General features: G+C 33.2%; 3 long non-coding RNA genes across 5 annotated transcripts in view; 1 reads left to right on the plus strand and 2 right to left on the minus strand.

Annotated features, from left to right (window-relative positions):
* The window catches only part of LOC127738522 (uncharacterized), a 28,010-nt gene extending 23,908 nt beyond the window's left edge, over positions 1–4,102 (minus strand). For all 3 annotated transcript variants that reach the window (XR_008000099.1, XR_008000100.1, XR_008000101.1), the window contains exon 1: positions 3,961–4,102. This is a non-coding gene — a long non-coding RNA (uncharacterized LOC127738522). The remainder of the gene's footprint in view (positions 1–3,960) is intronic.
* LOC127738512 (uncharacterized) overlaps positions 1–26,035 on the plus strand; it is a 63,521-nt gene that overhangs the window by 25,483 nt on the left and 12,003 nt on the right. The window lies entirely within an intron of this gene.
* Positions 10,700–20,579, minus strand: LOC127738518 (uncharacterized). Its single transcript, XR_008000096.1, has 2 exons — positions 20,491–20,579; positions 10,700–13,029 (listed from the first exon to the last, which is right to left on the minus strand). It is a non-coding gene; the product is annotated as an uncharacterized LOC127738518 (long non-coding RNA).

Consider the following 26,035-nt stretch of genomic DNA (forward strand, 5'->3'; position numbering starts at 1 on the left):
TCAGTTGACTGTCTATCCATCTCATACCAGAATGTAATGCTATGTTTTCTTCTTTTTTCAGGTCAGCATTCGCTTGCAGTCGAAGATTACAGATGTGACCAGTCGTCTCTTCACAGTCAGGAGATTGTAAAGTTTGCCGCACATAGGAAGTACTTGCACTAGCTGAATCCGGGATCTGTATTGACGTCCGGCTTCTGCTTCTACCACTTGTGCCAACAGGTAACCATCCAGGATTTCTTGGAGAGTTGTCTTTCTTTGACATCTTCTTGCCTTTGTTATATGGGGTATAACCTTTAGTGAACATTTTGAAAATTTAACTGGATCCGTAATATGGCAGCTTGGACTGATAGCATATACTTTGGACATCCTTATATTTATTATCAAGCATTGTATGATATCTGCTTTGATGTACATTTTTTCCTTTGATGCAGTCTGTGGTGTGGATTTCAAGAGACCACCTTCAGAGGCAACTCTGAATAAACAGAGTTTTCTTAGCAGTATCCATCTAAGCCAATTAATCTATTATTAGGGGTCCAGATAAAGATTGTTTTATCCAAATCTATTTAAATATGTTACTTTATCATTTATTAAGAGATTAATTCAACAAAGAAGCATATTTATTTTTTTTATTAATTTTTTAAATAATTTTTTTATGAAAATGCAATATATTTTTTAATAACTATTTTTCTTACAGAAATCTGTTACAAAATTAAAATCTATTTATCTATAAAAATAAACAAAACAGAAAACTTCACTACAAAGTTTATTTCAGAGTAATATTTCAAGGAATAAAGAAATTACACTAGTTTGAAATTTTCTTTACATGTAATCTGACCTGATGTTACACATGAATATTGGTACCTCAGGTAAACAGGCCAAGTACCTGTGAAATGTGTCTAATTAGTGTTTATGTTATATTTTACTTATTACAGATAAGATGAGCAATTTTTTAAGACAAGTTTTGAAAGTGAATTTTCTTTTTAAATATTTATAATGGAATTTTATTTATATTCAGTGTTGGTATATTAACTAAATTTACAAGAATTTAAGAAAAAAAATAATTTCAATTGAAAAAACATAATGTTTGATAAATTTTCTTTCAGATTCTAGAAATTTAACCATTCAGCTGCTATAGACATTTTATTTTTTAAAGATATCATGTTTAACAAGAAAGTTATTAAACTTTTACTTTTCATAGTAGTTACATGTTTTGAAAGTTTCATGCCAGAAAATACCTAGAATTATCAACATGAGGGTAGTGTTATTAAAACTATTAGAACTGCCATAAAACTTGTCGGATTGATTTGATATATGGTTTGCTAGTTCAATAGAGAATAAGCTTAATGCGTGCCATTTTTCGGGGTGTTATATTGAAGAAAAAGGGTCTAATAGACCCAAGACCACAATTAATGACCCCACTTTTCGTTGTTCATGAATATAGTTCCCTTTAATTAAAGTGTATTTTTTCTTTATTTTTTTTCTTTCCTTTTCTCATACATTTCTTAGTTTTTATAAGGTGGAAATGAAAGAAGAGAGCTGAAATAAATTTTTGGATGTTTTATTTTAACTGATTTTGATATGGAAAGAGTGATTAGGCCAGGTGCAAAAAGGTAATATTTACAGTTTTCGGAACATCTCTTGACTCGTCCATAGGGGTATGGATGTGTATTGGCTAAATTTGTAAGATGTAAACGTTCAATTTTTCTGAAACTTGGATATATTTTTGGACTTGTACTGTACATTACACACACAAAAGATTTGACAAAAAAAAACAGGTAATTTTTTTTTAATTAGACAAAATGTTATAAAGAACTAATAGAGGAATTAATTGTGGTCTGTGGCCTAAGAGGCTGATACCCAAAATCTTGAAAATAAAGAATGGACCAACTTTATTGGCAGAAAGTCACTTCAAATGATAAATAATATTTGTTTATTGTAATTTTAACTTATATAAATCATGATTCTGTGATAATGTGCATTTTTGGACATTTTTGGCCATTTTTTGACATTTTGATGCACTGAAAGCCCTTTGACCCCTGTTTCAGCCCTTTCTGTCAATACTGTTTGACCCCTTTTTATACGACCGCAAAAAAATTTTGCGATCATTTATTGGTATGACGTTGGCGTCTATGACGTCCGAAGACACATTCGTTTTCGCACTCTAACTTTAGTTTAAGTGAATGGATCTCTATGAAATTTTACCATACGGTTCAATACCACAAAAGGAAGGTGGGGATTGATTTTGGGGGTTATGGTACCAACAGTTAAGGAATTAGGGGCCAAAAATAAGCATTTTTGTAACTTCCAGACATAACTTGTGTGTTAGTGTATGGATCTCTCTGACATTGTACCACAAGGTTCCATATCACAAAGGGAATGCTGGGATTGATTTTGGGGGTAATTGCCTCAAAATTTTAGGAATTAGGGGCCAAAAAAGGCGCAAAAAACGCATTTTTATATGGACAAATACTTTAGTTCAAAACATAATTTAAAGCAGTGTAAGGGAGATAAATCAAATACATCATTTAAATTACCTCCCTTACACTGCTTTTAAATTATGTATAAAGTAATGGTTTATGAACAATTAAGACAATTTAAAACAGTGTAAGGGAGGTAATACACATACAACGTTTTGATTACTTCCTTTACACTGCTTTTAAATTATGTTTAAAGAAATGCATATTTATAAAGGAAGACCAGTAAAAATATCTGCAAATGATGCATCTTTTTTTTTTTACAAAAAAATCCATATGAAAGATTTGACACCATATTTTAAATTCTATTATAAAACAAATTAAGTTAGCACTATGGTAAATTTAAATGGGTAATTATGGTTGCAAATTCCATTGGAAATTTGAATTGAGATTATGACCATATCTTGAGGGAAAGAATTTTTTTGGGGAAAAGGGGGAGGGTAATTCTCATTTCAGATTTCAGAAATTAAAAAGAATTATTCTTCAAATATTATTTTTTTTTCAAATTTCAAATATTGAAAAATTTCAAGAAGTAATCTTTAATTGCACAGTATGGCGCTTTAGATTTGTAAAATCTTTGACCACATTTATTTATTTGTTATGCCAAATCTGACTGTATATTTAGATTTTTAATTTTGGGTCCAGTTTTCAAATTGGTCTACATTAAGGTCCAAAGGGTCCAAAATAAAATTTAGTTTGATTTTAACAAAAATTGAAGATATGGGGTTCGTTGATATGCTGAATCTAAATATGTATTTAGATTTTTGATTTCGGGCCCAGTTTTCAAGTTGGTCCAAATTGGGGTCCAAAATTAAACTTTGTTTGATTTCAACAAAAATTGAATATATGGGGTTCTTTGATATGCTGAATATAACCATGTATTTAGATTTTTTATTTGTGGGCCCGCTATCAAATTGGTTCATATTGAGGTCAAAAGGGTCCAAAATTAAACTTTGTTTTATTTCATCAAAAATTGAATTATTTGGGTTCTTTGATATGCCAAATGTAACCGTGTATTTATATTTTAATTTTGGGTCCAGTTTTCAAATTGGTCTACATTCAGATCCAAAGGGTCCAAAATTAAACTTAGTTTGATTTTAACAAAAATTGAATTCTTGGGGTTCTTTGATATGCTGAATCTAAACATGTGTTTAGATTTTTGATTATTGGCCCAGTTTTCAAGTTGGTCCAAGTTGGGGTCCTAAACTTAACTTTGTTTGATTTCAACAAAAATTGAATATATGGGGTTCTTTGATATGCTGAATCTAACCATGTATTTTGATTTTTGGGCCCCGTTATCAAATTGGTCCACATTGAGGTCAAAAGGGTCCAAAATTAAACTTTGTTTGATTTCATCAAAAATTGAATTCTTTGGATTCTTTGATATGCTGAATCTAACCATGTATTTAGATTTTGGATATTGGACCATAATAGGTAAATTATAAATTTTAAAGTTCTTAGACCACATTCATTCTGTGTCAGAAACCTATGCTGTGTCAAATATTTAATCACAATCCAAATTCAGAGCTGTATCAAGCTTGAATGCTGTGTCCATACTTGCCCCAACTGTTCAGGGTTCGACCTCTGCGGTCGTATCAAGCTGCGCCCAGCGGAGCATTTTGTTATTTTTATACGACCGCAAAACAATTTTTGTGGTCGTATATTGGTATGACGTCGTCTCCCGGTGTTGTCCGAAGACACATTGGTTTTCGCACTCTAGCTTTAGTTTAAGTGAATGGATCTCTATGAAATTTTACCACAAGGTTCAATACCACAAAAGAAAGGTTGGGATTGATTTTGGGGGTTATGGTACCAACAGTAAAGGAATTAGGGGCCAAAAATAAGCATTTTTGTAACTTCCAGACATAACTTGTGTGTTAGTGTATGGATCTCTGTGACATTGTACCACAAGGTTCCATATCACAAAAGGAATGCTAGGATTGATTTTGGGGGTAATTGCCTCAAAATTTTAGGAATTAGGGGCCAAAAAAGTGGCAAAAAACAAGCATTTTTCTAGTTTCAGGACAATAACTTGTGTGTAAGTGTATGGATCTTTCTGAAATTGTACTACAAGGTTCCATATTATAAAGGGAAAGCTGGGTTTGAGTTTGGGGGTAATTGCCCTAAACTTTTAGGAATTTGGGCCAAAAAACACATTTTTCTAGTTTCCAGACAATAACTTGTGTTCAAGTTTATGGATCTCTCTGAAATTGTACTGCAAGGTACCATACCACAATGGGAAGGCTGGGATTGAGTTTGATGAAACTTAACATAGTTGTTTCTTATGATGGTCAAACGATCTGTATACTTTTTGGTGAAAATAAGATTAAAACTTTTTGAGTTACGGGACTTAGTAACTGAAACAGGTGTGTGTTTTTTTTCACATGTTGGGCCGTATCTCAAAAACAATTTATGATTATTGCTTAAAACTTTACACACTTCTTAGTTATATTAATCTTAAGATCTGTATACTTTTTGGTGATGATTCAAAATTTTATTTTAGAGATATTGAGTATTTTGTTAAAAAAGGGGGAGGGGTTTTTCACATGTCGCGCCGTATCTCAAAAACAGTTTATGATTATTGCTGAAAACTTTACACACTTCTTAGTTATATTAACCTTAAGATCTGTATACTTTTTGGTGATGATTCAAAATTTTATTTTTGAGTTATTCAGTATTTTGTAAAAAAAGGGGGAGGGTTTTTCACATGTCGCGCCGTATCTCAAAAACGATTTATGATTATTGCTTAAAATTTTACACACTTCTTAGTTATATTAAATCTAAAGATCTGTATACTTTTTGGTTTTGATTCAAAATTTTATTTTAGAGATATTGAGTTTTTTGTTAAAAAAAAAGGGGGGGGTTTCGCATGTCACGCCGTATGTCAGAAACTATTTATGCTTATTGCATAAAAATTCACACACAAGACGACGGGCGTATCATGCGCTCATGGCGCAGCTGTTTATTATAAGGTGGAAATGAAAGAAGAGAGCTGAAATAAATTTTTGGATGTTTTATTTTAACTGATTTTGATATGGAAAGAGTGATTAGGCCAGGTGCAAAAAGGTAATATTTACAGTTTTCGGAACATCTCTTGACTTGTCCATAGGGGTATGGATGTGTATTGGCTAAATTTGTAAGATGTAAACGTTCAATTTTTCCTAAACTTGGATAAATTTTGGACTTGTACTGTACATTACATACACAAAAGATTTGACAAAAAAAACAGGTAATTTTTTTTTAATTAGACAAAATGTTATAAAGAACTAATAGAGGAATTAATTGTGGTCTGTGGCCAAACCCCTATCAACACCCTCTTTATTGTCACTTTCGCTGTTAATTTTGACTTTTGTTTAAAATAATAAAATGCCTAGATCGTTTTCTGCATAGGTTTTTTCAACTCAAAACTTCTCCGGTTATTCATGAAGGCATTTTCAACTTTTCAAAGTTTTACCTGGGATAGCCCCCTGTTTCCATTTCAGAATGAATGAGATCGAATCCTTGATTGTTTGTTTACATTGAGTGGTATTTATAGATTGTGTTTATTGCAAGCACATGGTCGAGCCTCGTTCTCGATTTCATTGGTAATTGGGTATATCGCGTTGACGACTGGTTCCCTTTGATAAGAAGGGGGAACAACCCTATATAATTAAATAGGGATACCAGTTAACGGAAGAAAACAAGGTCTGCGACAAATTTGTAACTTGTTTTTCATAGATTCAATAAAATACCGGCTACAATTTCGCAAACGATTTCAGATGTTCACAAGACCGGTCGGGCAAACACCAGTGCTTCTGCACAAGTCCGGTGAGATTTTTACTAGACAGGGGCTTCGGGCTTTCGCTTAACGTCGCAGACTGTTATTAGGAAATGCTAATAGCAACAGACAGTTTTGTTTTTATGGCATTTCGATTACAATACAGCAAGGATTTACAATATAAACACCACTGCAATTACATACTGTAGATCGATTATAATGATTGCCTTACTGTATATCTTTATTCTCAATAAACCATGTACATAGGTATAGAGAAGAGACGGGAGCAGAATTTGGTCTAGCAATGAGACTTGTTTTTCTTTTTTCTGATAAATTATGTTTAACAATTAAAAAAAAAATTCTTTACTTATATTTCATATTTCTAGTTTAGGTACAAGTATTGTACATAATGGAAATGTCAATGTTAACAACACTGTAGGGTTAAGCAAGTAAGTAATTATATATCCATAGATTCACAAGCAACTTTTCTGGATGTTTTGATTTATCACAAAACATTTTGCAGTTAACCAGTTTGATCTTGTATGTTTCTATAAAAAAAGATATATTTATAAAATTATGACTTGTTACTGCTTGATTTTTCTAAACAGTACACAAAAATTAATGCATTTTCTACATATGGAACCATGTTCACTGCATATTCTATATACCATTTATGAAACCTAATTTTCAATAATAATTCATAAATTGGCCTTCCTAAAATATGGTTGTCCTATTTAATGTATGTTAAATATGATTAAAATACAACAATACATGTGTGGATATGCTACTTTCTGTTATAAAGTTAAACATATGCTTAAATACTATAACTTTTTGGTAATATCAAGGAATGTTGAGCCTCATTTCAAAGATCATATATCTTAAAAGATTAATTTTTTTTATTAAGTGACCTTTATTTTCAAGTCTGACGGCACCATAAATAAAACCTACTTATTAATCAACAGAGAACATGGTTACAGCAAGACACCAACTATTAGAAGATCATCTGCTAGTATCGGTGAGAATGAGTAAGTTACCTGTAACATTTGATGCTGCCAAACTTAGGAAGTTGTAAGTTATAGCCTTCTACCTAAAGTTACAGGATTTGAAATTAAAATCTCTCATCTCGCATGATTTGTTCAAAAAGGGGATGTTAACTTAAGTAAAAAGAGAGAGAGGAGAATAAAAATTCATATTTTCAATAAGACAAACAACACTTAAACCAAAATAGAAACGAGGAAAAGACAACCATTAAAAGTAAAACACAACCCTAAACATCAAACATCCAGCAACAGAAATCCTGGCAACAACTGAGATCTGGTGAAAGTGTAGGATGTTCTTGTTCCAAATATGGTAACTGTTGAGTTGCTCATGGAAGTAAAAACTAATGACAGTCATCTCCTCTATCAAATTTGTCTTATAAGGATGTAAGAAAAAATTAGTAATCAGAAGGACGCACATAGTTTCCATAGGAATGTTGATTGTATGTTGAAAAACATGTCCTCTAAACTTAACAAATAATTAAAAAAAAAAGTTTTAAAAAAAAAGTTTTTTTATTAAAGTTTCAGTAAAGTTCTTGGTTCAAATCAGAATGGTTTCGTAAGTCTTACTAAAAAAAAAAACGGTTTATTTGTATTAAAAAATTTTGAAAAATTTTCAATTTCTCATGTCTACATTTTTTATAGCCTTTATTTGGTTTTATTTATCAAGTAAAAGAGAAAAACATGCCTACAGTAGGCCCAAACCCCCCTCTTGTAGGGAATTATTTCAAGACAGTGTATTGGACTCTTTTGTTGAAAGCATCAGAACAAATGACAAAAAACAGCCAGAATCAGGTATTTGAACACTTAACTTAGTGGACAGCATATGAATTTAGAACATTTTACATTTACAGGAATTGTTTATATACTTTTCTGTCAACTAAGTTTTATAGATATAAGAAGATGTGGTATGAGCGCCAATGAGACAACTCTCCATCCAAGTCAAAATTTATAAAAGTAAACCATTATAGGTCACAGTACGGTCTTCAACACGGAGCCTTGGCTCACACCGAACAGCAAGCTATAAAGGGCCCCAAAAATTACTAGTGTAAAACCGTTCAAATGGGAAAACCAACGGTCTAATCTATATAAAAAACGAGAAACACTTTATGAACCACATCAACAAACGACAACTACTGAACATCAGATTCCTGACTTAGGACAGGTGCAAACAAATGCAGCGGGTTTAAATGTTTTAATGGTACCAAACCTTCACCCTTTTTCTGAAACAATAGTGTAACATCACAACATAGAAAGACACACTATAAAATATCAACTGAAATAGCTAAACTCAATCAAAGGACATATTAACACAATTGAACATACACTGAACAAATAAATTTGACCTATGATACAATGCAAATACAAAATAAATAAACTAAGGGAAGAATGATAAAAGTAACGTTATACCGCTATGAGATGTTAAACAATATAAGAAAAACAATATGCTCGTACAAAAATATCAGCCATTTGCAATTACTTTAAACACAGGTAAATGAAAATAATTTTGTTGTTAGGTATACGTGTACAGTTCAAATAGAGAGAAGAAATATTTTTACAAAATAAATAATTTTGATTTTCATAGTACGAAATGAAAATTTATAGTAATACCAAACACTTATCAAAGCTGGTATATATACCAGATATAACCCTGAATAACATTAAATAATTAAAAAGCATTACAATTAGTATCAATAGGTCAAATAAACAAGAAAGTACGATTTGAGAGTACTCGCAGTTACTGACAGCTAGTTAAAAGCCAAAAACAAGAATAAAAAATCATGCATCAGAGACTAAAATCAACTAAAACACATCCCAGGGATTTAGTATTTTAATGTCATGGACAGTCAAAGAAGACATGACTTGTGCAATGCCAAAAATAAATGTATCGACAGGCAGTAGGATAGTTAGGAGTTTAACCTCTTTATAGATCAAAATGAACGTGGGTGTGTCTTTATACATCCCGTTTGAAAAGAATACAAATTTAGTTATGTTTTAATTTGCTGATGACAAAATCGATATTAGTGCCAATGTAAACTATATTCAAAGATCTAATTACAACATTGGTAAGATAACCTTACTAATAAGTTTGTTTAAAGGTTCGATGAGTTTACACGGATCATATAGTGATTTCTGCGCTTTTAAGTACAATATTACCGTAAAATTTAGGATGTGAAATACCGTTTTTAATCAGTTTTCTACAGGTACAGCCAAATTTACTAATCAAATCTTTGTATCTATGAAAGAATTTAGTAAAAGTTTTACGTAATTTATGGTAACGAAATGCTTATTTAAGAAATGTTAATGTTGTATTTCAAATATTATGTCAAAATTACATTTACAAAATATAATTTCTTAACAAATATATATATCTGCCTGCATGATATTTATTCACTATTGAATTTCTCATAATAAATGAAATAAAGACTACTGGAAGCAGAGGGGGCATTAAGTTTTACCCTTGTCTGTCTGTACGTCCGTCCGTACATCCCAAAATTGGTTTCCGTTCTCTAACTTTAGTTTGCCTCAACTAAATGTTATGAAACTTATACACAATGCTTATTACCTAAAAACACAGATCAAGTTTGAATTTTGGTGGCGTCACTTTTACCGTTCTAGAGTTATGCCCCTTTACAAATGGAAAAATTGCTGAATTTTTGTTTCAGTTCTCTAACTTTAGTTTGCCTCAACCAAATATTATGAAACTTATACACAATGCTTATTACCACAAAACACAGATCGAGTTCGAATTTTGGTGACTTCACTTTTACCGTTCTAGAATTATGCCCCTTTACAAATGGAAAAATTGCTGAATTTTTCGTTTCGGTTCTCTTACTTTAGTATGCCTCAAACAAATGTTATGAAACTTATACACAATGCTTATTACCACAAAACACAGATCGAGTTTGAATTTTGGTGGCGTCACTATTACCGTTCTAGAGTTATGCCCCTTTACAAATGAAAAAATTGCTGATTTTTTTAGTCCCCTACCGACGAAGTCGAAGGGGACTTTAGGTTTGCACTCCGTCCATCTGTCTGTCTGTCCTTCTGTCAGTCTGGCAAATCAGCTTTCCACACTTTTTTTCTTCATGCTTGAAGATATTGATTTGATATTTGGTGTATTGTTTTATCATGACAAGTTACAGATCAAGTTCGAATTTTGTTTTGGTCTGATAATTTAGTCCAGAGTTATGGACCATAACTCTGGACCATATCTAATGTTAGAGTACTATGTTAAACCATATTTCTGTACAAAGGGAGATAACTCATTTTTATGAGTCCAAAATTAAACTTTGTTTGATTTCATCAAAAATTGAACTATTGGGGTTCTTTGATATGCCGAATCTAACCATGTATTTAGATTCTCAATTTTTGGTCCCGTTTTCAAATTGGTCTACATTAAGGTCCAAAGGGTCCAAAATTAAACTTAGTTTGATTTTAACAAAAATTGAATTCTTGGGGTTCTTTGATATGCTGAATCTAAACATGTACTTAATTTTTGTCGAGCCTGCGACTTTTGTTGCAGAAAGCTCGACATAGGGATAGTGATCCGGCGGCTGCGGCGGCGTTAGCTAACTTCTTAAAAGCTTTATATTTTAGAAGGTGGAAGACCTGGATGCTTCATACTTTGTATATGGATGCCTCATGTTACGAAGTTTCCGTCAGTCACATGTCCAATGTCCTTGACCTCATTTTCCTGGTTCAGTGACTACTTGAAAAAAAAGTTAACATTTTTTGTAATGTTAAATTCTCTCTTATTATAAGTAATATGATAACTATATTTGGTATGTGCGTACCTTGCAAGGTCCTCATGCCTGTCAGACAGTTTTCACTTGACCTCGACCTCATTTCATGAATCAGTGAACAAGGTTAAGTTTTGGTGGTCAAGTCCATATCTGAGATACTATAAGCAATAGGTCTAGTATATTCGGTGTATGGAAGGACTGTAAGGTGTACATGTCCAACTGGCAGGTGTCATCTGACCTTGACCTCATTTTCATGGTTCAGTGGTTATAGTTAAGTTTTTGTGTTTTGGTCTGTTTTTCTTATACTGTATGCAATAGGTCTACTATATTTGGTGTATGGAATGATTGTAAGGTGTACATGTCTAGCTGGCAGGTGTCATCTGACCTTGACCTCATTTTCATGGTTCAGTGGGTATAGTTAAGTTTTTGTGTTTTGGTCCGTTTTTCTTATACTTTATGTAATAGGTCTACTATATTTGGTGTATGGAATGATTGTAAGGTGTACATGTCCAACTGGCAGGTGTCATCTGACTTTGACCTTATTTTCATGGTTCAGTGGTCAAAGTTAAGTTTTTGAGTTTTGGTCTTTTTTCTTATACTATATGCAATAAGTCAACTATATTTGGTGTATGGAAATATTCTATGATGTACATGTCAGTCTCGCATGTTTTATTTGACCTTGACCTCATTTTCACGGTTCATTGCTCAGTGTTAAGTTTATGTGTATCAGTCTGTTTTTATTCATAAACTATAAGCAATAGGTCAGCTATATTTGTTGTATGGAAGGATTGTAAGCTGTTCATGTCTGTCTGGCATGGTACATCTGACCTTGACCTCATTTTCACGATTCATTGGTCAATGTTTAGTTTTCTTGGTTAAGTCTGTTTCTTAGAAACTATAAGCAATAGGTCAACTATATTTAGTGTATTGAATGATTGTAAGGTGTACATGTATTTCTCGTTTGGTTTATATGACCTTGACTTCATTTTCTTGGATCATGTTAAGTTTATGTAATAGTTGTAGTAAAGCTTTCATTTAGGACTATCAACATAATATCAATGGTTAGTAAAGAAGGCGAGACATTTCAGCGTGTGCACTCTTGTTTTATTATGGGCCCAGTTTTCAAGTTGGTCCAAATCGGGGTTCAAAATTAAACTTTGATTTCAACAAAAATTGAATATATGGGGTTCTTCGATATGCTGAATCTTATCATGTATTTAGATTTTTGATATTTGGGCCCAGTTATCAAATTGGTCCACATTGAGGTTTAAAGGGTCCAAAATTGAACTTTATTTGATTTCATCAAAATTGAATTCTTGGGGTTCTTTGATATGCTGAATCTAACCATGTATTTAGATATTGGATATTGGAATACCACAAAGGGATGGTAAGAATTGTCTTTGGGAGTTATGGCTCAAACCGTTAAGGAATAAGGTGCAAAAAAGGGGGGAAAAGGGTTTCCAGGTTAATGGACAATTACTTAAGTACAAAACATAATTTAAAAGGCAGTGTAAGGTTGGTAATTGAAACTCATTTGAATATCTCACCTAAACTGCTTTTAAATTATGTATATTGGAAATTTGCCAAAAACTTTATTATTAATAAATTTCATTGGAAATTTGTCAATAACTTTAGTTTAATGAACTTCATTGGAAATTTGCCAATATAAAATGTTGCTGATGAAGCTTTTTTGTTTATCTCACCTAAACTGCTTTTAAATTATGTATATTGGAAATTTGCCAAAAACTTTATTATTAATAAATTCGATTGGAAATTTGCCAATAACTTTAGTTTAATGAACTTCATTGGAAATTTGCCAATATAAAATGTTGCTGATGAAGCTTTTTTGTTTATCTCACCTAAACTGCTTTTAAATTATGTATATTGGAAATTTGCCAAAAACTTTATTATTAATAAATTCGATTGGAAATTTGCCAATAACTTTAGTTTAATGAACTTCATTGGAAATTTGCCAATATAAAATGTTGCTGATGAAGCTTTTTTGTTTATCTCACCTAAACTGTTTTTAAATTATGTATATTGGAAATTTGCCAAAAACTTTATTATTAATAAATTCGATTGGAAATTTGCCAATAACTTTAGTTTAATGAACTTCATTGGAAATTTGCCAATATAAAATGTTGCTGATGAAGCTTTTTTGTTTATCTCACCTAAACTGCTTTTAAATTATGTATATTGGAAATTTGCCAAAAACTTTATTATTAATAAATTCCATTGGAAATTAGTTTCCGGACAATAACTTATGTGTAAGTGTATGGATCACTTTGAAATTGTACCACAATGTTCCATATCACAAAGGGATAGCTGGGATTGAGTTTGGGGGTAATTGCTCCAAGGGGGGGTTCAAAAAGTTTGAGGGGGATTTTTTAAAGGGTTCATATTTTTTTTTCAAAATTTTTCAAATTTCAAATTTTTTGAAAAGTTCCAAGAAGAAATCTTCAATTAAACAGTAATGTGCAATAGATTTTTATGATCTTTGACCACATTTATTTTGTGTCAGAAACCTATATTGTGTCAAAAATTTGATAACAATCCAAATTCAGACAGTATCAAGCTTGAATATTGTGTCCAAATTTGCCCCAACTGTTCAGGGTTCTACCTCTGCGGTTGTATTAGGCTGCGCTCAGCGAAGCATTTTATTAAAATTGGAGTTATCTTCCTTTGCCCATGATTATAGTTGAATCAACTACAATCAATGCTTTATACAATGCAATGTTTTATTTTGACTTCCACTGATAAAACACAGATCAAGTTGAATTTGGGTAGTGTCACTTTAACCATTATTGAGTTATGCCCCTTTATAAATTGAAAGATTGCAAAAATTTTAGTTTCCATTCTGTAACTTAAGTTTGCCCCAACCAAACATTATGAAACTTGTACACAATATTCATTACCACAAAACTCAGATCAAGTTCAAATATGGGTAGCGTCACTTTTACCGTTCTTCAGTTATGTCCCTTTATAACTATATGCTATGCAAGCAGGGGCATCATCTGTGTCCACATGTGACTTGACTATAAGACAATAAGACTTTTGACTTTTGAATTTCCAAAATGGTTGCTGTTGCCATGGAAACAGCAAAAATGGGAAAATTTCAAAATGCTCGAAATGTTCTGAAAATTTACAGAAAGATGTATTGCCATGCATATATGTGCATTCACTGTTTAAATTTTTTAAAATGGCTGCCACTTAGTGGCAATGGGGGGAAGGGTGACATCCGCTATTGCTTGCAATGGCAAATCTAGTTATTTTAAGCTCATCTGGCCCAAAGGGCCAAGTGAGCTTTTCTCATCACTTGGCGTCTGTCGTCGTCCGTCATTGTAAGCTTTTTACAAAAATCTTCTCCTCTGAAACCACAGGGCCAAATTTAACCAAACTTGGCCACAATCATCATTAGGGTATCTAGTTTAAAAAATGTGTCCGATGACCCCGCCAACCAACCAAGATGCCCGCCATGGCTAAAAATAGAACATAGGGGTAAAATGTAGATTTTGGCTTATATCTCTGAAACCAAAGCATTTAGATTAAATCTGACATGGATAAAACTGATTATCAGGTCAAGATCTATCTGCCCTGAAATTTTCAGACAAATCGGACAGAAATCGGACAACCTGTTGTTGGGTTGCTGCCCCTGAATTGGTAATTTTAAGGAAATTTTGCAGTTTTTCGTTATTATCTTGAATATTATTATAGATAGAGATAAACTGTAAACAGCAATAATGTTCAGCAAAGTAAGATCTACAAATAAGTTGTCAGTTGTCAGTCGACCCCTTTAGGAGTTATTGCCCTTAATAGTCAATTTTTTTAAAATTTTTGTAAATTTTTGTAATCTTTTACAAAAATCTTCTTTGAAACTACTGAGACAAATTTAACCATACTTGGCCATAATCATTATTAGGGTATCTAGTTTAAAAAATTTGTCCGATGACCCTGCCTTCCAACCATCATGGCCGACTTGGTTAAAAATAGAACATAGGGGTAAAATGCAGTTTTTGGTTTATATCTCTGAAACTAAAGCATTTAGAGCAAATCTGACAGTTGGCAAAAATATTCATCAGATTTAGATTTATCTGCCCTGAAATTTTCAGACGGATCCGACAACCCGTTGTTGGGTTGCTGCCCCTGAGTTTGTAATTTTACAAAAATTTTGCAGTTTTTGTCGAGCCTGCGACTTTTGTCGGCGTTAGCTAACTTCTTAAAAGCTTTTATATTTTAGAAGCTAGAAGACCTGGATGCTTCATACTTTGTATATAGATGCCTTATGTTACGAAGATTCCATCTGTCATATGTCCAATGTCCTTGACCTCATTTTCATGGTTCAGTGACTACTTGAAAAAAAAGTCAACATTTTTTGTAATGTTAATTTCTTTCTTATTATGAGTAATAGGATAACTATATTTAGTATGTGCGTACCTTGCAAGGTCCTCATGCCCGTCAGACAATTTTCATTTGACCTTGACCTCATTTCATGGATCAGTGAACCAGGTTAAGTTTTCGTGGTCAAGTCCATATATCAGATACTATAAGCAGTAGGTCTACTATATTTGGTATATGGAATGATTGTAAGGTGTACATGTCCAACTGGTAGGTGTCATCTGACCTTGACCTCATTTTCATGGTTCAGTGGTCAATGTTAAGTTTTTGAGTTTTGGTCTTTTTTTCTAATACTATATGCAATAGGTCAACTATAAATGGTGTATGGAATGATTGTAAGGTGTACATGTCTAGCTGGCAGGTGTCATCTGACCTTGACCTCATTTTCATGGTTCAGTGGTCAAATTTAAGTTTTTGAGTTTTGGTCTTTTTTTCTAATACTATATGTAATAGTTCAACTATATTTGGTGTATGGAAATATTTTATGATCTATGTCAGTCACGCAGGTTTTATTTGACCTTGACCTCATTTTCAAGGTTCATTGCTCAGTGTTAAGTTTTTGTGTTTTGGTCTGTTTTTCTTATACTGTATGCAATAGGTCTACTATATTTGGTGTATGGAATGATTGTAAGGTGTACATGTCTAGCTGGCAGGTGTCATCTGACCTTGACCTCATTTTCATGGATCAGTGGTCAAAGTTAAGTTTTTGAGTTTTGGTCTTTTTTTCTAATACTATATGCAATAGTTCAACTATATTTGGTGTATGGAAATATTTTATGATCTATATGTCAGTCAGGCAGGTTTTATTTGACCTTGACCTCATTTTCAAGGTTCATTGCTCAGTGTTAAGTTTTTGTGTTTTGGTCTGTTTTTCTTAAACTATAAACAATAGGTCAACTATATTTGTTGTATGGAAGAATTTTTAGCTGTACATGCCTGCCTAGCATGGTTCATCTGACCTTGACCTCATTTTCATGGTTCATTGGTCAATGTTTAGTTTACTTGGTTAATGTTAAATTTATGTGACAGTTGTAATAAAGCTTTATATTTAGGACTATCAACATAATATAAATGATTAGTAAAAAAGGCGAGACATTTCAGCGTGTGCACTCTTGTTTGTTATTATCTTAGATATCATTATAATCTAATATCTAATACTATTAATTATGATTTTAACCTTATTTTACATGATTTCCAAAGCATCAGTAAATACAGGTGAGCGATACAGGCTCTTGAGAGCCTCTAGTTATTCTTCCACACTTTTTGTCCGAGCCATTTCTCAGAATTGTATGTACCAATGTTGATGGAACTATAATGTGGACCACTATGTTAAGTTGTGCAAGAGACATTGGAATGGTTCAAAATGGCCGCCATTACCATTGAAACAGCAAAAATGTAAAAAAAAATTAAATTTCTAAATCTTTTGTTATAAGAGCCATCTTATTAAAACTTTATGTAAATGTTGCCAGTGGTACCCTGAGGTACCATCAGTACTTAGAAATTCCAAAATGGCTGCCATTGCCATGGAAACAGGAGAAAAGTTTAACATTGACCCTATGGGGAAAAACATTAAAGCAGCATTTTTATGCCCCCAGCCGTAGCGGAGGGGGCATTAAGTTTTACCCTTGTCCGTACGTCCCAAAGTTGGTTTCCGTTCTCTAACTTTAGTTTGCCTCAACCAAATGTTATGAAACTTATACACAATGCTTATTACCACAAAACTCAGATCAAGTACAAATTTGGGTAGTGTCACTTTTACAGTTCTTCAGTTATGTCCCTTTATAACTTTATATGATATAAAAGCGGGGGCATCATCTGTGTCCCATGGACACATTCCTCATTTATTTGGTTTAAAACATTTTACCAAGTATCATTCAATATACAATTGAAACATTTTAAACTTAAAATGTTAAGATTAAACTATTAAATAATTAAGTGCTGTTAGTGTATTTAAATTTTTTTAGAAAAAAATCCTTTCAAAACCAAGGGGAGATAACTATATTGAATTCAATAGGACAATTTGTGTTTTTGGATTTTTATGCCCCCGCCGTAGCGGAGGGGGCATTAAGTTTTATCCTTGTCCGTCCCTCCGTCTGTACGTCCCAAAATTGGTTTCCGTTCTCTAACTTTAGTTTGCCTCAACCAAATGTTATGAAACTTATCCACAATGCTTATAACCACAAAACACAGATCGAATTTGAATTTTGGTGGCATCACTTTTACCGTTCGAGAGTTATGCCCCTTTCCAAATGGAAAAATTGCTGAATTTTTCGTTTCCGTTCTCTAACTTTAGTTTGCCTTAACCTAATGTTATGAAACTTATCCACAATGTTTATTACCACAAAACACAGATCAAGTTTGAATTTTGGTGGCGTCACTATTACCGTTCTAGAGTTATGCCCCTTTACAAATGAAAAAATTGCTGATTTTTTTAGTCCCCTACCGACGAAGTCGAAGGGGACTTTAGGTTTGCACTCCGTCAGTCTGGCAAATCAGCTTTCCACACTTTTTTTCTTCATGCTTGAAGATATTGATTTGATATTTGGTGTATTGTTTTATCATGACAAGTTACAGATCAAGTTCGAATTTTGTTCCGGTCTGATAATTAAGTCCAGAGTTATGGACCATAACTCTGGACCATATCTAATGTTAGAGTACTATGTTAAACCATATTTCTGTACAAAGGGGATAACTCATTTTTCAAAAGACATTCATTGTTAAATTAATTGAAGAAATTTTTAGCAGGTTTGTTTGTTATTTAGTATAAACTAATTTTCTGAATGCTATATATATATATATATATATATAAAGAAAAATTTATGAAGAGAAATCCTTTAATTAGATAATAAACTATTTTTATTAATGTATATATTTCAATACATTACATTGTGTAGATAAATGTTGTTGACATTTTATAGATAAGTTACAAATCTATATTAGTTTGTGACAAATGAAAGAATAAATATTTGAAACTATTAATTATATTTGATTATAATTTGAAAATAGATATACACTGTATTACATCATATCTAATTTTAGAGAACTATTAAACATATCTAATGTTTTTTTCACTCATATAATCAGTTTTCCACACTGTTTTTAGTCATGCTTGAAGATATTGACATGATATTTACTTTTTGTTTACACCATGACAAGTTATAGAACAAATTAGCATTTTGTTCCAGTTATACAAATTTTTACCTGGTAGGGGACTATGTATTGCCATGCAATACTCTCAGAATGCTTGTTGTTTCCGTTCTCTAACTTTAGTTTGCCTCAACCAAGTGTTATGAAACTTATCCACAATGTTTATTACCATAAAACATAGATCAAGTTTGAATTTTGCTGGTGTCACTTTCAGTGTTCTAAAGTTATGTCCCTTTACAAATGGAAAAATTGCTGATATATTAGTTTTTGTTCTCTAACTTTAGTTTGCCTCAACCAAATATTATGCAACTTATGTGCAATGCTAATTACCACAAAACTCAGATCAAGTGTGAATTTTGTTGGCGTCACTTTTACCGTTCTAGAGTTATGCCCCTTTACAAATCTCAAAATTGCTGAAATATTTGTTTCTGTTCTTTAACTTTAGTTTGCCTCAACTGAATGTTATGGAACTTATGGACAATGCTAATTACCACAAAACACAGATAAAGATTGAATTTTGGTGGCGTCACTTCTACTGTTCTAGAGTTATGCCCCTTTAAAAATGGAAAAATTGCTGAATTTTTCGTTTCTGTTCTCTAATTTAAGTTTACGTCAACTAAATGTTATGAAACTAATAAACAATGCTTATTACCACAAAACTCAGATCAATTTCAAAGGACAAGGTACGATAAGGCCCGTTTTTGGCCCCCCTATTTTCTCATTTTTCAAATTCTGTTTTGGAAAGCTACTTTTTATGTTAAAACATTCCCTGATGTTTGAAGTTTGTTTGGATATACTTCAAAACCACCATTTTTTGCAACTGGGTAAGGTGAGGGGGGGTATACTTTCTGTTATTATTCAAATATTGTAATTATTATTCACTTTAAAGGTGTTCAGTACAACTAATTTTAATACGACCGCAAAAATTTTGCGGTCGTATATTGGTATGACGTTGGCGTCATTGTCCGAAGACATTTGGTTTTCGCACTATAACTTTAGTATAAGTTAATAGAAATCTATGAAATTTAAACACAAGGTTTATGACCACAAAAGGAAGGTTGGGATTGATTTTTGGAGTTTTGGTCCCAACAGTTTAGGAATTAGGGGCTAAAAAAGGGCCCAAATAAACATTTTTCTTGGTTTTTGCACAATAACTGTAGTATAAGTAAATAGAAATCTATGAAATTTAAACACAAGGCTTATGACCACAAAAGGAAGGTTGGGATTGATTTTGGGAGTTTTGGTCCCAACAGTTTAGGAATTAGGGGCCAAAAGGGTCCAAAATAAAACTTTGTTTGATTTCATCAAAAATTGAACTATTTGGGTTCTTTGATATGCTGAATCTAACCGTGTATTTAGATTCTTAATTTTTGGTCTACATTAAGGTCCAAAGGGTACAAAATTAAACTTAGTTTGATTTTAACAAAAATTGAATTCTTGGGGTTCTTTGATATGCTGAATCTAAACATATACTTAGTTTTTTTATTATGGGCCCAGTTTTCAAGTTGGTCCAAATCTGGGTCCAAAATTAAACTTTGTTTGATTTCAACAAAAATTGAATATATGGGGTTCTTCGATATGCTGAATATAACCATGTATTTAGATTTTTGATATTTGGGCTCGGTTATCAAATTGGTCCACATTGAGGTTTAAAGGGTCCAAAATTGAACTTTATTTGATTTCATTAAAAATTGAATTCTTGGGGTTCTTTGATATGCTGAATCTAACCATGTATTTATATTTTGGATATTGGAATACCACAAATTTAGGGATGGTAAGAATTGTCTTTGGGAGTTATGGCTCAAACCGTTAAGGAATAAGGTGCAAAAAAGAGAGAAAAAGGGTTTCCAGGTTAATGGACAATTACTTAAGTACAAAACATAATTTAAACAGCAGTGTAAGGTTGGTAATTGAAACTCATTTGAATATCTCACCTAAACTGCTTTTAAATTATGTATATTGGAAATTTGCCAAAAACTTTATTATTAATAAATTCCATTGGAAATTTGCCAATAACTTTAGTTTAATGAAATTCATTGGAAATTGCCAATATAAAATGTTGCTGATGAAGCTTTTTTGTTTATCTCACCTAAACTGCTTTTAAATTATGTATATTGGAAATTTGCCAAAAACTTTATTATTAATAAATTCCATTGGAAATTTACCAATAACTTTAGTTTAATGAACTTCATTGGAAATTTGCCAATATAAAATGTTGCTGATGAAGCTTTTTAGCTCACCTGGCCCAAAGGGCCAAGTGAGCTTTTCTCATCACTTGGCGTCCGTCGTCCGTAAACTTTTACAAAAATCTTCTCCTCTGAAACTACTGGGCCAAATTTAACCAAACTTGGCCACAATCATCATTAGGGTATCTAGTTTAAAAAATGTGTCTGGTGACCCTGCCAACCAACCAAGATGGCCGCCATTGCTAAAAATAGAACATAGGGGTAAAATGTAGATTTTGGCTTATATCTCTGAAACCAAAGCATTGAGAGCAAATCTGACATGGGGTAAAAATGTTTATCAGGTCAAGATTTATCTGCCCTGAAATTTTCAGATGAATCGGACAACCCGTTGTTAGGTTGCTGCCCCTGAATTAGTAATTTTAAGGAAATTTTGCCGTATTTGGTTATTATCTTGAATATTATTATAGATAGAGATAAACTGTAAACGGCAATAATGTTCAGCAAAGTAAGTTCTACAAATAAGTCAACATGACCAAAATGGTCAATTGACCCCTTAAGGAGTTATTGCCCTTTATAATCAATTTTTAACAATTTTCATAAATTTTGTAAATTTTTACAAAATAATTTTCACTGAAACTACTGGGCCAAGTTCATTATAGATAGAGATAATTGTAAGCATCAAGAATGTTAAGTAAAGTAAGATCTACAAACACATCACCATCACCAAAACACAATTTTGTCATGAATCCATCTGTGTCCTTTGTTTAATATGCACATAGACCAAGGTGAGCGACACAGGCTCTTTAGAGCCTCTAGTTTGTTTATCTCACCTAAACTGCTTTTAAATTATGTATATTGGCAATTTTTGTACCACAAGGTTCCATACCACAAAGGGAAGGCTGGGATTGAGTTTGGGGTTAATTGCCCCAAACGTTCAGGAATTAGGGGCAAAAAAGGGGCCAAAAACAAGCATTTTTCTAGTTTCCAGACAATAACTTGTGTTTAAGTGTATGGATCTCTCTAAAATTGTACTACAAAGTTCCATACCATAAAGAGAAGGCTGGGATTGAGTCGGGGGTAATTACTCCAAAAGGGGGGGTGGGGGGTTCAAAAAGTTGGGGGGATTTTTTTTCTTCAAAATTTTTGAAATCTTCAATTGCACAGTATTGCGCAATAGCACAGTATTGGGCAAAAGCAAGAAATCTTCAATTGCACAGTATTGCGCAATAGCACAGTATTGCACACTAGCACAGTATTGCGAAATAGGAAGAAATCATCAATTGCACAGTATTGCACAATATAGCACAGTATTGCGCAATAGCAAGAAATCTTCAACTGCACAGTATTGTGCAATAGCAAGAAATCTTCAATTGCACAGTATTGCGCAATAGCAAAAAATCTTCAATTGCACAGTATTGGGTAATAGCACAGTATTGCACAATAGCAACAAATCTTCAGTTGCACAGAGGGGCCTCGGTGGCCGAGTGGTCTAAGTAGTTACTACAACACTGAGGTTGTGAGTTCGAACCCCGCTCGTGCGGGTGCACTCGACTCCAATCTTAATTGACTAGGATTGTCAGTTTTCCTATCGAAGGTCGGTGGTTTTCTCCGGGAATTCCGGCTTCCTCCACCAATAAAAACTGGCCGCCACGAAATAGCCCAAAAGCGGTGCTTAAAAGTGGCGTTAAAACACCAAAAATCAAATCAAATCAGTTGCACAGTATTGCACAATAGCAAGAAATCTTCAATTGAAAACAAATACAAATGTTTTAACCAATTTCGATAGGATTAATTAAGTCTTTAATTTTTGGGGGTTCTAACCTTGTATAATTTTTTTGGATATTGGGCCCCATTTTTAAATTGGTCTACATTGAGGTCAAAAGGGTCCAAAATTAAACTTTGTTTGATTTCATCAAAAACTGAATTATTACAGCTGTATGATTTGCTGAATCTTATTGTGCATTTAGATTTTTATTTTGGGCCCTGTTTTCAAATTAGTTCATATTAAGGTTTGAAGGGTCCAAAATTAAATTTGTTTGATTTCAACTAAAATTAAATTATTGGTGTTTTTTTATATGCTGAATCTAACCATGTTGTTAGATTTTGGATATCAGACCATTCTAGGTAAATTAAATGTCCCATTTCAAATTTTTAAGATCTTTGACCACATTTATTTTGTGTCAGAAACCTATATTATGTCAAAAATTTGATCACAATCCAAATTCAGACAGTATCAAGCTTGAATATTGTGTCCAAACTTGCCCCAACTGTTCAGGGTTCGACCTCAACGGTCGTATCAGCCTGCGCTCAGCGAAGCATTTTATTAGTTTTTAAGTGCCTGCGCCAACGTGACCCAGGAATTTTTTTATTCCAATGTCATGAGAACTGTTTTTGCTGTCTAAATCGCCATAATTTTCTCAGGGTCACGTAGGCGCACACTATTAAATTTTAAGAAACAATGGCCAAATATCGTAATTTTTCCTTCTTTTGGCGTTTTTGATGCCCTTTTACACCCCTCACCTCACCCATTTTCTGAAATTAATGCTTTTGAAGTTCATTCAAACAAACTTCAAACCTAAGGGAATATTTTAACGTGATAAGTAGCTTTCCAAAACAAATTTTGAAAAATGAGAAAATAGGGGGACCAAAAACGGGCCCTTATCGTACCTTGTCCTTTGGGTAGTGTCACTTTTACAGTTCGTGATTTATGGCCCTTTATAACGTTATATGCAAGCGGGGGCATCATCTGTGTCCCATGGACACATTCCCCATTTATTATACGACCGCAAAAAAAATTTTGTGGTCGTATATTGGTATGACAGTGGCGTCGATGTCGTCGTGGTGCGAAGACACATTAGTTTTCGCACAATAACTTTAGTTTAAGTGAATGGATCTCAATGAAATTTTACCATAAGGTTCAATACCACAAAAGGAAGGTGGGGATTGATTTTGGGGATTATGGTACCCACAGTTAAGGAATTAGGGGCCGAAAAGGGGCCAAAAATAAGCATTTTTGTAACTTCCAGACATAACTTGTGTGTAAGTGTATGGATCTCTCTGACATTGTACCACAAGGTTCCCTATCACAAAGGGAATGCTGGGATTGATTTTGGGGGTAATTGCCTCCAAATTTTAGGAATTAGGGGCCAAAAAGGGGCAAAATACAAGCATTTTTCTAGTTTCATGACAATAACTTGTGTAAGTGTATGGATCTCTGACATTGTATCACAAGGTTCCATATCACAAAGGGAATGCTGGGATTGATTTTGGGGGTAATTGCCTCCAAATTTTAGGAATTAGGGGCCAAAAAGGGGCAAAAAACAAGCATTTTTCTAGTTTCATGACAATAATTTGTGTGTAAGTGTATGGATCTTTCTGAAATTGTACTACAAGGTTCCATATCACAAAGGGAAAGCTGGAATTGAGTTTGGGGGTAATTGCCCAAAACGTTTATGATTAAGGGGCCAAAAATAAGCATTTTTCTAGTTTCCAGACAATAACTTGTGTTCAAGTGTATGGATCTCTCTGAAATTGTACTGCAAGGTACCATACCACAAATGGAAGGCTGGGATTGATTTCTGGGGTAATTCCCTCAAAATTTTAGGAATTAGGGGCCATAAAGGGGCAAAAAAACAAGCATTTTTCTAGTTACAGGACAATAACTTGTGTGTTAGTGTATGGATCTTTATGAAATTGTACTGCAAGGTTCCATATCACAAAGGGAAAGCTAGGTTTGAGTTTGGGGGTAATTGCCCTTAACGTTTAGGAATTTGGGGCCAAAAAACAAGCATTTTTCTAGTTTCCAGACAATAACTTGTGTTCAAGTGTATGGATATCTCTGAAATTGAATTGCAAGGTACCATACCACAAAGGGAAGGCTGGGATTGAGTTTGGGGGTGATGAATCATAAGGGGGTTCAACAAATTGGGGGGGGGGGGGGGGATTTTTTTTTTCCTTTTTTTTCTTTAAAATTTTCCATTTTAAATTGGTTATTACTGATTTATATATAAAAGCAAATAATAATGATATGGTTTGAATAGGTAAATTAAAATTTTTTAAGTTCTTAGACCACATTCATTCTGTGTCAGAAACCTATGCTGTGTCAAATATTTAATTATAATCCAAATTCAGTGCTGTATCAAGCTTGAATGTTGTGTCCATACTTGCCCCAACTGTTCAGGGTTCGACCTCTGCGGTCGTATCAAGCTGCGCCCCAGCAGAGCATTTTTTTTAAAATATAATCATAGTTTTAAATTAACAATGCTCAATATTGTGATCACTTATCAATATAATCATGTACATGTGTTAATTACTGTTCGATATAGGACACCATTTTTTTGGAAGTAATGCTGTCTGCATTTGACGACAAACATCTACAAGGGCAAAAAACCCGAATAACTGGATCATTGGCTATAGTATATAGCATTCTTATGTTTTCAAGAAATGCAGAAATGAGTGCATTCCAAAGGATTTTGACAGAGATATGTATAAGGGGACGAGCAGAAGATATGGTATTCATTAAAAAAAGACATGTTAAGATACTCAGTTTGTTTAGTTTTTTTGTCGAGCCTGCGACTTTTGTCGCAGAAAGCTCGACATAGGGATAGTGATCCGGCGGCGGCGTTAGCTTACTTCTTAAAAGCTTAATATTTCAGAAGGTAGAATACCTGGATCCTTCATACTTTGTATATAGATGCCTTATGTTATGAAGTTTCCGTCTGTCATATGTCCATCGATATTGACCTCATTTTCATGGTTCAGTGACTACTTGAAAAAAAGTTAAGATTTTTAGAATTCTTAATTTCTCTCTTATTATGAGTAATACTAATAGGATAACTATATTTGGTATGTGCGTACCTTGCAAGGTCCTCATGCCCGTCAGACAGTTTTCACTTGACCTCGACCTCAATTCATGGATCAGTGAACAAGGTTAAGTTTTGGTGGTCAAGTCCATATCTCAGATACTATAAGCAATAGGTCTACTATATTTGATGTATGGAATGATTGTAAGGTGTACATATCCAACTGGCAGGTGTGATCTGACCTTGACCTCATTTTCATGGTTCATTGGTTAAAGTTAAGTTTTTAACTGGATTTTCGAAGGAAATATCGATAATAAAAATGGTGATATACGGCGGGCGGCTGGGCGGTTCGGGCGGATGCCAAACAGTGTCAGCACAATAACATGAAAACGCTTTAACAAATTTTTTTCAAATTTAAATATGTTGTTTCCTGGGACTTAATGAAGGTCTCTATTAATTTTCAGGATTTTAGTATATCTCCTTTGTGAGTT

This window comes from Mytilus californianus, unplaced genomic scaffold (genome assembly GCF_021869535.1).
Source record: "Mytilus californianus isolate M0D057914Y unplaced genomic scaffold, xbMytCali1.0.p SCAF_4, whole genome shotgun sequence".
Taxonomy (NCBI): Eukaryota; Metazoa; Mollusca; class Bivalvia; order Mytilida; family Mytilidae; genus Mytilus; species Mytilus californianus.